This window comes from Prionailurus viverrinus, chromosome D1 (assembly GCF_022837055.1).
Source record: "Prionailurus viverrinus isolate Anna chromosome D1, UM_Priviv_1.0, whole genome shotgun sequence".
Classification (NCBI taxonomy): Eukaryota; Metazoa; Chordata; class Mammalia; order Carnivora; family Felidae; genus Prionailurus; species Prionailurus viverrinus.
In genome coordinates this window covers 109,498,248-109,511,888 of record NC_062570.1, presented here as the reverse complement: position 1 = coordinate 109,511,888, position 13,641 = coordinate 109,498,248, and positions in this window count along the sequence as shown.

Below are 13,641 nucleotides of genomic sequence, written 5' to 3'. Positions count from 1 at the left end.
AAATAATGATTTTTATTAAAAATAAGTAAATAAATAAAAAGATAAGTGGAACAATTAAGCCATGTTATTCAGTACAAAACCTGCCTACGAGCTCTTGGGATTGAAAAAAATGTTCTGAATAGTCAGGCAAACGCCAGGAATGTAAGCAGAGGTAAATTGGACTGAAAACTCATTTAAAACCTCCATTGACAAGTCCTAGAGAAATAGGCAAAATCTAAAATAATATTCATAAAAGTGATAAAAGCTATTCACTTTGTGCTGTACTTTTATGAGATTTAAATTTTTTGTATTCTAAGTTTAAAAAGGATAATGCAACATTTAAAAATATTCTAACGTATCATCAAAAGTAAATTGCAAGAGAAATGAAAATTTTTCAAAATGCCTATATATTAATATGTATATCTTAAAAATATGCATTAAAAATACATAATTTAGTATTAGGTAGTTAACAGCCAGGAGCATATACTTTTCAAAAGAAAAAAAAGTCTCCTAATCATAAAGCTATGAAAAAGTCTACAAAGCCACTGGAATTTAAAGACAGTCAAACTAAAGTAGCATCCTTTGGTCTTTCCAAAAGACCAAAGATTTGTAAATAGAGATCTGTCAACCGATGGCAGAGTTATAAAATAACACATGCTATTGAACGTTCAACACACAGGATGGTGTCGTTATGAAGAGCTTTAAAAGTCTTTAATTGATTCAGTAATCATTTATGCAGCATATAACAGCTCCCCAGCAATATGCTGGGAACCCGGGATACAAAGAGGAAATGAGAAAAAGAAAAACGTAAAAGCCGATGTAGCGGTTCTCCGTCCACGTGTGCACCTGCGACATCACGCTTTTATCTTCTACCCGCAACGAAATGGTACCGCGCTCAGTCCCTCGGGGCTGGTGGAAAATCGCAAATCCGTTCGTTATTTTCACAAATCCTCCACATCGGAGCTATCTAGCCTCCGTCTTTAGGCTTCCTAGACCCTCAACTCCACAAGCTCTTCTCTTACTAGCTGTCCTGCAAGGCCTCTGGGTATCCCGTGGGCCTCAGAACTTGAAACAAAGTCAATCAGGCTTGGATTTTTTTGCCTTTCTCCTGCCAAATGCCTTCCAGGAGATCAAGAGGCACAGGAAGGACAACCAGCAATATGTGGTCTAGAGTCCGCAGCTCTATTCCCAGGGAGGTGGGCCAGGAAGGCTCAGACCTCACCAGAACCCCAAAGGCAATGAGAAACTGTCTTATAACAGGCATTAGCAATGTCATCACCACTTTTTAAAAAAAATTTTTAATGTTTCTTTTCATTTTTGAGAGAGGGAGACAGAGAGAGAGAAAGAGAGAGAGCGCAAGCAGGGGAGGGGCAGAGAGAGCAAGGGGGACAGAGGATCCCAAGCAGGCTCCAGGCTCTGAGCTGTCAGCACAGAGCCCCACGGGGGGACTCAAACCCATGAACCTCCTCGAGATCATGACCGGAGCCGAAGTCGGACCCTCAGCCTACTGAGCCACCCAGGCACCCCTGCAATGTCATCCTCACTTACCACGTGTCTTCAGTCTGCACAATGGACTCCATGACTTTCTAATATCCACAACCACAGTTGGAAATTTTAGCAGTCCACAGTGGGGCACCAAGTATCATTGGACTGAAAAAAATTTTGGGGGGGGGTGCCTTGGTGGCTCAGTTGGTTGGGCGTCCCTTCCGCTCAGGTCATGATCTCGCAGTCTCTGAGTTCAGGCCCCACGCCAGGCTCTGCACTGACAGCTCAGAGCCTGGAGCCTACTTCGGATTCTGTCTCCTTCTCTCTCTACCCCTCACCCACTCACACTCTGTCTCTCTCTCTCTCAAAAATAAAATAAAAACATTTAAAAAATTTTTTTAAAGTAAATTTTTTTTTTAATGTTTATTTATTTTTGAGACAGGGAGAGACAGAGCATGAACAGGGGAGGGTCAGAGAGAGGGAGACACAGAATCCGAAACAGGCTCCAGGCTCCGAGCTGTCAGCACAGAGCCCGATGCGGGGCTAGAACTCACGGACCTCGAGATCATGACCCGAGCTGAAGTCGGCTGCTTAACTGACTGAGCCACCCAGGCACCCCAAAATAAATCTTTTTAATGTTTTATTTATTTTTGAGAGAGAGAGAGAGAGAGAGAGAGAGAGCACAAGTGGGGGAGGGGCAGAGAGAGAGGGGGACAGGGGATCCAAAGCAGGCTCCGTGCTGACAGCAGCGAGCCCCATGTGGGGCTTGAACTCATGAACCATGAGATCACGATCTGAGCCAAAGTGGGACGCTCAACCGCTTGAGCCACCCACGTGCCCCTCAACGGACTTTTTGATTTACCACACCAAGCTTTTGTGATAATGGGATATTTTTACGAAGCTTCTCTTTCTCCACTATCTCCACGATCACTGCAGTCAGCTGCTTCCCTCTACCATGGTATCCTCTACTAATACGAAGGGACTACAGGACAATCCTGGGGAAGACAGGTGGTTCCTGGAGTACACTCATCTTACGAACACACTTCGAATTATGACATTTTCCCACTGGGCACGTCCCCGGCAATCGCGAGAAGTACCACCCATAGAGAACACATCTATTCTCACAATACACTCAGCAGTATTAATCACCACTGCTTGAATGTGTACTGGTCCCCAAAGTCCCACCTACAAAATTACATCGGTCCATTGTGCAACCTGCAAGTTATTTCCAAATCCCATCAAAGTCAGTTTCCGATGCAATACCCCCTGGTAGCACAGCGGATGGTTCCTCGATATCCCCAAAATAGGAACAAAATTCCTTGGTTGCCGTAAATTCTCCCAATACACCTTGATCAGTGTGTAATGTCTCCGGTGCTCCTCAGAAGCTGCTGGATTTTGGACTTTGCCCCAGTTCTGTTTGTTGCTGCAGGGAATAAAGTTTGACCAGAGATGCCACATCAAAGCCTTTGGATCAATACTAGGCCACACGGCATTGACCTTACCGAGGGGAGCTAGACTGTGTGCTGTAAATGTGACAGGTCACTGATGATCTTCAGTCTGGCTCTTAAAACTGCACTGCCATCCCCTGGACTGAAACCCAGAGAGAATCTCCCCTGATGAGTAAACTCTCAATCGCTCCTGTGGGTAACCCCTGATGGAATGATCAGATACGTATGGTCCTACGGCGTGGATCTTTAATTGGCCTGTTTAACTGTCCCATAACCTAAAGAGCCTTTACCTTAGCTTGTGTCTATGCTTCTGTGAGTTTTGTTGCCCAGGAATGGAATCACTTTCCAGAAACACAAGAGCATATGTAACTGTCTGGGGAGCAGGAGAAAAATATAATCGTCCCCAGTAGCCTGGTTCTGCAGATTGCACAAACTGGTCCATCTGAACCTGGGTGAGTGTCTCATTATCTTATTTCGATGATAAATCCAGGCTCAAGGTACAAGGCCCTTAATAGAAGTGATAGCTCCCCATATTTCTATCCCTGGCTGCTTAGCAGGTGACATAAATTCATCCCAGGAAGGGAAGCGTTTTATTATAGATTTAAAGACCACCGAAACAATCCTCAGTTGCTGTGTACGTGTTCTTTCTCCATGTTCGCATCATCAGCCGAGTTCAACATGAAGAAGCTTCATAAAATCATTTTATTTTTATCAAGAGGATCTGTCAGGCACAATTCAGTCTCTTTAAAGGGACTTTGTGTGGCTGAATCCTACTCTGTGGCCACACCTGGATCCTTCCGAGGTCTTTTCAGATGGTTTCATACTTACATCCCCACTTGGTGTATAAAGATGTTTTACTGGTAGTATCCTGGATTTGGTATTTCTTTAGAACCCAATCCTAAATTTTAGCTCACTTGCTGCCTAGAAAACTGTCATGTCCTGGATCTTCTTACTTTAGTATTTCTTGATTCAATTTGTTTCTCTCCCTTCACTCTTTCCTAAAATCAGCAAGAAGAAATCAAATGGCTTCTTCCATGTTTTGCTTGAAAATGATCTTAGCTATGTCACCCAGCTCATGAAGCCCATTGTCTGCTTTCCACGTATCAGTAGGGACAGTGTTGCTAAGCTTTCTGCCCTAGATAATAAGAAGCCTCATTCTTCCAGTTTCCAATAAGATTTTTCTCGCTTTTCTTTAGGAACTCGCTAGCAACCAAGTCAAAGTGAAAATTCTATGAATTCTGGGAGTGACATCAACTAGATGACAGAATAAGGAGCCCTAGACCTGCCTTCCTCACAGAGTTAACAGCGACCAAATGACAAAATTCCTCCCGTGAGAATTCAAAAGCCAGCTAGAAGATTCCTGCACCCCACATGACCATGAGGCCAACTGCATCAACCAGTAGGGCATTCCTCACGGTCTCCACTCTGGCTGGTCAGGGTCCCTCCCCACACTTAACACTGGGGTGCATGGGCTAGGAAACCACTAACTCCCGTATTTTTTCTGGGGAGGAAAATCAGAAAATTGTATGCCCAATTTTAGGGGGTTTCTGAGAAGTCACCAGAATATGCAGTACCACAGATAGACACTAGATGGAGACCAAGGGTGGTGATTTACTACAGCACCAGCTAGGCCACAATACCAAAAATAAACACCAGGGGGAGCGCCTGAGTAAAAAGCAGCAACCCCCGCCCCCGCCCCGCCCTCAGACACAGGGGCGCCAAGGCCACTGTGGCCCAATCTCTGGCTTTTTGGGCGAGCACACCTAGAATCTTTAATTCCTAGTGAAAATAAGTAGGCAGTTGTGGAATGCCTATTACACTGGTATTCTGTGGGTTGGCAGATTTATAAATACATTTCCTAATTTCTAGCAGTTTACTTTTCCTCGCAGGAAAATTTCCAATGTGGCACAAAGCACGTTTAACAATAGACCCCAATATCTTTAGCTCTTCTGTAAAAGGAAGCCAAAAAAAAAAAAGGATAAACCAATTTCCGGTAATGTTTCTGTATTTTATATTATTTGGAAATGATTTAGATATTCAGTGAATCACCATCATTTAACTTGTCTCCATATATCTTCAAGACTTCAAGTTACAAAAAAGGAAATTTGGAAACTGTTCTTAAGTAGACATACCATAATGCATAATTATTGTTGCAAAGGTCATTTATAAGCTTTTATCTCACACCTATTGAATTCGCTATTTGTTTCCACAATTATGTTTAGATCACTCATGAAGATTTCACGAGACATTAAACCGCTGTGGTCTTAAGTTATTTTCTTTTTTTTTTTTTATTTTTTTTCTTTTTTCTTTTTAATTTTTATTTATTTATTTATTTATTTTTTATTTTTTATTTTTTTATTTTTATATATGAAATTTATTGTCAAATTGGTTTCCATACAACACCCAGTGCTCATCCCAAAAGGTGCCCTCCTCAATACCCATCACCCACCCTCTCCTCCCTCCCACCCCCCATCAACCCTCAGTTTGTTCTCAGTTCTTAACAGTCTCTTATGCTTTGGCTCTCTCCCACTCTAACCTCTTTTTTTTTTTTTTTCCTTCCCCTCCCCCATGGGTTCCTGTTAAGTTATTTTCTTGTTAACAAATCCTGTAACAGATAACAGGAGCTTATGTAACCTTTAGTAAAACGTAGGTGGAATAAGAATTGTTCATCTGCATCGTGCTTAATGCTAATAATGCTAAAGAAAGACCTGTTTTAATTAAACCTACACATGTAAACTACCTTCTATTTACTGAAGATTATTCTAGATCATGTGAATTTGAAAAACACTTAGGTTAGTTTCTGCATATCTAAGAATATACTTGAATGGAAACCAATTTGACAATAAATTTCATATATTGAAAAAAATTAAAAAATAAAAAAAATAAATAAAAACCAAAAAACAAACCAAATATGGAAAAGAAAAAAAAAAAAAGAATATACTTGATTCATGTAAGTGCTTGTCTGTCCTTCAACCAAAAATTAATTTTGCCAATAGATCTGGAAATAGGAAAAAAAAATCCCACATTTATAACACACATACATAGACATCCATACACACACCCCCAGATGCAGAGAGATCTTACGGCTTTCATTTTAAAGTTTGAGCCATGGTCCAGGTATGATAATGCAAAACCCACTAGTTTATAAAAGACACATTGGGTCCAAATCATGTTTCTGGCTGATGGAATAAGTTAAGGTCACCTGCTCGGATGGCTTAAACTTTTCACTAATATTTGTGGGAAAGATTTTTTTTAATTTTTTTTAACATTTATTTATTTTTGAGAGACAGAGACAGAGCATGAGCGGGGGAGGGGCAGAGAGAGAGAAGGAGACGCAGAATCCGAAGCAGGCTGCAGGCTCTGAGAAAGCGGTCAGCACAGAGCCCGGTGCGGGGCTTGAACCCACAAACTGTGAGATCATGACCTGAGCCGAAGTTGGATGCTCAACTGAGCCACCCAGGCGCCCCTGTGGGGGAGATTGTAATGCTTTTTCATAAGACTAGTCTTCAAATAACTTTTCCTTTTTAAAATTTTTCTTCTGATAAGAATGGTATTGGTTCTTAGAGAAGCCCTATGTGCACCTTGCAATCATAGTAACAGTCATAAGGTCCAGTCTGTCCAGAACATTGGCCCTTGTCAAGGAAATGTCCGGGGAGGGGGGCTTGCCACAAGTAATATGGGACCAGGCAAGTGCCCTGGCGTTCCAAGATAATACCATTACCGGGGCGCCTGGGTGGCGCATCGGTTGGGTGTCTGACTTCAGCCAGGTCATGATCTCGCGGTCCGTGAGTTCGAGCCCCGCATCAGGCTCTGGGCTGATGGCTCGGAGCCTGGAGCCTGTTTCCGATGCTGTGTCTCCCTCTCTCTCTGCCCCTCCCCCGTTCATGCTCTGTTTCTCTCTGTCCCAAAATAAATAAAAAACGTTGAAAAAAATATATTAAAAAAAATTAAAAAAAAAAGATAATACCATTACCATTAACTGGCTGAGACCCACACAATAAGAATCCACTAAAATTTATAAGAACAAATAAATGAATTCTTCAATGTTGCAGGGTGCCAAATACAAAAAATCATGATGTTTCTATATACTAGCAATAGATGGACCCAAAGTGAAATAGAATAAATTGTAACATTTGCGATCACATCAGAAAGAATATATGTTTAATATTTAAAAAAGGCGTGTAAGACTTGAATGCTGAAAACTACATATACTGTCTGCAAGAGACATATTTTGGTCTTTTTGTGTGTTTTTAATGTTTATTTATTTTGAGAGAGAGAGAAAGATGTGAGCGGGGGAGGGGCAGAGAGAGAAGGAGAGAGAGAATCCCAAGCAGGTTCCACGCTCCGTGGAACCCCATGCAGCACTTGATCTCATGAACCGTGAGATCGTGACCTGAGCCAAGATCAAGAGTTGGACGCTTAACTGACCGAGCCATCCAGGCGCCCTGAGAGATAGATACATTTGGGTTGTAAAGACCCAAATAAATAGAAAGAGAAAGGAGGGGAAAAGATATGCCATGTGAATATTCACATTTCGATTACAAACAAATCTCAAGTGAAATAAGACGAACACGAGAGGACAAATATAATGCCACTTATAGGAAATATACAAAAGAGGCAAATTCATAGAGAAAAAGAATAGATTAGAGGCGACCAACAACCAGGGAGAAAGGAGAAATGGGGAGTTACTATCTCGTGAGCACAGAATTTTTGTTGGGAGTGACAGAAGTTTTAGAAGTAGATAATCGTGGTGGTTGCACAGCACTGCGAATGTAATTAACACCACTGGTTTGCACATTTAAACGTGATTAAAGTAGCAAAGTTTATTTTACGGATATTTTCCTGTAGTAAAAAAGAGACACAAAAATTGATATTAAAAGAAAAAAGAGAGAACAAGTAAGAACATTGATAAATATGGTATGTGGCTGACAAAACATCAAATAAGAATTATCTGGTCCTTTGCAGGAAATATTTGCTGGCTCTTGGGGTACAGCACTCTGGGGCTCTGTGTTGATTTTTCTTAAAAGCATGTTTCTGTTCATCATTTTCTATAACTTCTATTGCTCTGTCTTCTCCCTTGTATCCCCATGGCTAAGTCTATACGGTAGTTTTTTTCCTATGAAAAGTAACTATACTTTTTCAGTTCTAGAATTTCAATTATTTGGGTCTGTGTGTGTCAGTTTCTCCCCCACGAGTGCCGGTTTCTCAGCTGCGATTTTCTTTTTCTTTTTTTTTTTTAATTTTTTTTTTTTTTAACGTTTATTTATTTTGGAGACAGAGAGAGACAGAGCATGAATGGGGGAGGGTCAGAGAGAGAGGGAGACACAGAATCCGAAACAGGCTCCAGGCTCTGGGCCGTCAGCGCAGAGCCCGACGCGGGGCTCGAACTCACGGACCGCGAGATCGTGACCTGAGCCGAAGTCGGCCGCTTAACCGACTGCGCCACCCAGGCGCCCCTCAGCTGCGATTTTCATACGGCATTAAAGCACTTTTTGTTTTCCATCTTTGAGGATATACTTATGCTGCCACTTTAAAACGCTTACTGGTTAACTCCAAAGTTTGTCTCATCTGAGAAGACTTGAAAGATTTCCACATCCTTGGTAAAGGGCTCCATTTTCTATGGTCCTTCACCAATCAGGAGATTTTGAACTGTATCCTTGCTGTGACAAATATTGAGTAGTGGGCCATCAGCATCATTCCTTTTTCCTCTCCCTTTTGATTTGCAACGAATCAGACAACCATACCCTTTCTAAAGAGTGCTTTGGAGGGGGGGGGGGGGGGGCGCCTGGGTGGCTCAGTTAAGTGTTGGACTTTGGCTCGGTCATGATCTCACAGTTCGTGAGTTCAAGCCCGGCATCGGGCTCTGTGCTGACAGCTCGGAGCCTGGAGCCTGCTTCAGATTCTGTGTCTCCCTCTCTCTGTCCGTCCCTTGCTTGTGCGCTCTCTCCCTCTCTCTCTCCTCTATCTCTCTCTCAAAAATAAGTAAATTTTTTTTTTTTAAATAAAATACATAAAGAGTGCCTCTGCACAGCATACCAGGACACCCATGAGACCCATCCGTCTGAGCACCTCAAGGTGGGTGGACTGGACTGCCCAGGAGACAACGGAAAGAGAGAAGTGGTAATGGAGCTGGCAGCAGCAGACCCGGTGACAGCAGAGAAGGTGGTGACTGGTCTGGCATCAATCCAGCGTGACTCTCCTGGCAACTGCAGGAGGACGGTGACTGCAGCCGTGGGGGTCTGGCAGTAGCTAGAAGAACCGTTGTTTGCTCTGGAGAAGGACAGCAGTGACGAGGGTGAGGAGGGAAATAAAGGGGAAGTAGGCCAGGAGAACTACAGGAAAGCATCTCCTGCTGTCTGCCCCAGGAGGTAAGAGGACCACCCATGGACCCCTGGGACTCCCCCCAGTTGGAGGAGCCCTTGTCTGGCGGTGGGCACGCCGGAAGACCCAAGTGCCACCTCCACACCTCCCCCCACCACTCTACTGCCACCCTTTGCCTTGTTTTAATTGAAGCATACTTGATATAAAATGTCACTTTCAGGCATAGACATAGGGATTCGACAACTCCATACGTTACTCAGTGCTCAACCCAGTAAGGGTCGTCACCGTCTGCCACCGTGCAACATTAAAATAATGCCATTGACTATTATTTCCTATGTTGTACTTTCCATCTCCCTGACTCATTTATTTTACAACTGGAACTTTGTACCCTTTTATCCCCTTTTTCTCTTTCGCCCACTGGTCTCCCCTGTGGCAACCACCAATTTGTTCTCTGTGTTTAAGAGTCTGCTTGTTGGGGCTGTTTGTTCGTTTGTTTTGTCTTGTTTTAATTTCACATAGAAGCGAAATCCCACGATGGGCGCGTGGCTGGCTCAGTTGGTTGAGTGGGTTGGACTTCGCTCAGGTCACAATCTCACAGCTCGTGGGCGCGAGCCCCACATCGGGCTCTGTGCTGACAGCTCAGAGCCTGGAGCCAGTTTCGGATCTGTGTCTCCTTCTCTCTCTGCCCCTCCCCTGCTCATGCCCTGTCTGTCTGTCTGTCTGTCTCTCTCTCAAAAATAAACATTTACAAAATTTAAAAAAAATAAGTGAAGTCAACATGATATTTGTCTTTCTCCATCCGACTTATTTCACATAGCATAATACCCCCGAGGTCCTCCCTATTGTCACAAATGGAAATATTTTGCTCTTTTTTTTATGGCTGAGTAATATTCCATTGTGTATAAATACCACGTCTTTAACCATTCATCCATTGATGGATGGAACTAGAAAAAATAATCCTAAAATTTGTATAGAACCACAGAAGACCTCAAAGAGCCAAAGGAATTTTGACAAAGAACAAAGCAGGAGCTATCACAATTTCAGATTTCAAGAGAATAAAGTTGGGGGACTGTACCTGACTTCAAGGCTTACAATAAAGTTGCAGTAATCAAGACAGCATAGTACTGGTGAAAAAATAGACAAATTGATAAATGGAATAGTATAGAGAGCCCAAAAATAGACCTGTATAAATACAAGCAATTGACTTCTGACAAAGGAGCAAGCTGAAACAAAGATATGAGTGTCTGACTTCGGCTCAGGTCATGATCTCACGGTTCATGAGTCTAAGCCCTACATCGGGCTCTGTGCTGGCAGCTCGGAGCCTGGAGCCTGCTTCAGATTTTGTGTCTCCCTCTGTCTCTGACCCTCTCCCACTCACACTCTGTCTCTCTGTCTCAAAAATGAATAAACATGAAAATTTTTCTTAAAACATAAAAAAAAAACCCAGGATCACAGGCTGAAATGCAAAACACAACCTTATCAAACTACAGGAAGATAACATAGGAGAAAATCTAAACAAACTTGGGTTTGATTATAAGTTTTTAAATACGGCACAAAAGGTGTGCTCCATGAAAGAAAGAAACGAAGAGTGAATTTTATTAAAATTCACAATTTCTGCTCTGCGAAATACACTGGCAGGAGAATGAAAGGACAGACAGAACTGGGAGAAAACATTTGGATGAAAAAAACCCCACATCTGCTAAAAAATTATTAGCTAAAAATAGACAAAGAAATCTTAAAACTCAGCAATGAAAAAAACCCAAATAACCTGATTTCAAAATAGGCCAAAGACCTTAACAGACACATCACCAAAGATATACAGATGGCTAATCAGCAAATGAAAAGATGTTCCACGTCGTGGATCATCATGGAAATGCAAACTAAAACAACAATGAGATATCACGACCTATGTGTTAGAAAAGCCAAAATCCAGGACATTATCAACACCAAACCCTGGTGAGGACATAGAACAACAAAAATTCTGTTTCATTGTTGGAGGAGATGCAAAATGGTTTAGCCACCATGAAAGACTTAGAAAACTGCATGGTTTCCTACAGAACTAAGCATGGCCAACAGGTACATGAAAAGGTGCTCAACCTCACTAATCATTAGAGAAACGTAAATCAAGATTACCTCATGCCTATTTAGAGTGGCCATCATAAAAAAAAACACACAAAAAAACCCCCAAAAACCCAAGAAATAACAAATGCTGGTGATGATATAGAAGAAAGGGAACCTTCATACACTATTAGTGGGAATGTAAGTTGGTACAACCACTGTGGAAAACAGTATGGCGGTTCCTCCAAAAATTAAAAATAAAACCACCGTATGATCCAAACATTCTACTTCTGGGTACATATCTGAAGGAAGCAAAAACACTGTGTTGAAGAGGTATCTAAACTCCTATGTTCATTGCAGCATTATTTACAATAGCCGAGACATGGAAACAACCTAAGTGTCTATTGATGGGTGAATGCATAAAGAAGTTGAATGGAATATCACTCAACCATAAAAAGGAAGGAAATCCGACATTCGCAACATCATAAATGGACCCTGAGGGCATTTTTTAAGTGAAATACATCAGACAGGGTAAGACAGATACTATATAACATCTCACTTAATGTGGACTGCGAAAAAAATCGTAGAAAAAGAGATCAGATTTGTGATTACCAGATGTGAGGCAGTGGGAGGGATTGGATGAAGGTGGTCAAAAGGAACAATTTCCAGTTATTAGATAGATAAATAAGTACTGGGGATAAAAAAAAGTATAACATGCTGACTACAGTTAACACTGCTGTATGATATATGTGAAAGTTGCTAACAAAGTAGATTCTAGAAGTTCTCATCACAAGAAATTTTTTTTTCTTTTTGTGTCCTTATGAAACGATTACTGTTAACTGACTTTATCGTGGTAATCATTTCATAATATATGTAACTCAAGTCTTTATGCTCTATGCCTTAAACTGATACAAAATATTAAGCACATACTAACAGATATAAAGGGAGAAGAAGACAACAACAATAATAGGGGATTTAAACACCCGCTTTCGGGCGCATGGGTGGCTTAGTCGGTTGAGCGACCAACTCCCGATTTCAGCTCAGGTCATGATCTCGAGGTCGTGGGATCGAGCCCCATGTTGGGCTCTGTGCTGAGCGTGGAGCCTGCTTCAAATTCTCTCTCTCTTTCCTTCTACCCCTTTTGTCTCGTCTGTGCACTCTCTCTCTCTAAAAAAAATAAAAAAATAAAAAATAAAATTAAGTTAATTAATTAAAAAGCTTAAATACCTCGTTTTCAACAATGGATAGGTCATCCAGATAGAAAATCAATAAGGAAATATTGGACTTCATGTTAGGGTACAAAACAAGTATTAGAAAATTTTAGAAGATCGAAATCCTATCAAGTATCTTTTCTGGCCACTATGGCGTGAAACTGGAGATCAGTAACAGAAGGAAACCTTTGTATCAGCTTAGCCTGAGCTTTCAGGGCCCCTGAGACCCCAGAACAGATATGGATCCACTGAGTTCTGGCCACCACACAGACTCTCTCCTGCGCCAAAGGCATCGCTTCATACAATGAATATTTATGATGTGCTAACAGTCCCAATATTGCAACGTGCCTTGTTTGAGTTTCAACTGGTGTCAAAGATCTACCGGTAACAGATGGGGGAAGAAACTGTGACACTCGGTACCTCTTTGCAAACAGGCGGGTTGCTTCTGGAAAGATCTGTTGCCGATGATCTCTGTTGATTATTTTCTTTATTAAAATGTTTTGTAACGTTTATTCATTTTTGAGAGAGAGAGAGAGGGAGACACAGTGTGAACAGTGGAAGGGAAGAGAGAGAGGGAGCCGCGGAATCCGAAGCAGGCTCCCAGCTCCAAACTGTCAGCACAGAGGCCGATGGGGGGCGCAAACTCACAAACCGTGAGATCATGACCTGAGCCGAAGTCAGATGCTTAACCGACTGAGCCACCCAGGCGCCCCTCTGTTGATTCTTTGTTTCAAGCCTCAAGTTTCATTTGATAACACATAACCCAAATGGCCATGCCTTTCTTTTCACTTTTTACCATAAACTGCTGTCATTCCCGTCATCGAACCTATATACTTATTCTTCAGGTTTGGGAGGAGGTTATTTCTCAGATGGGGTTTCTGCCAGCTCGCCGTGACTGACACCTGTGCGGCTCTCATTTCCTGCTCTCTGGGTTCTTGGCTGGACTTTCTATCCTGACCACCTTTGCAAATAGTTGTATGCTCAGTAAGTCACCACTTCTGGCCTTGTACCTTTTCCAAGCCTTGACTCTGACATTGACATCCCACCTTTGTTTGAACTCCAAATCCCGTCTGTGTATTTTTTCAGAGTGGACAGCGCCATGGGAACGACTCTGGCCACCCATGTCAGGAGTTCCAGAC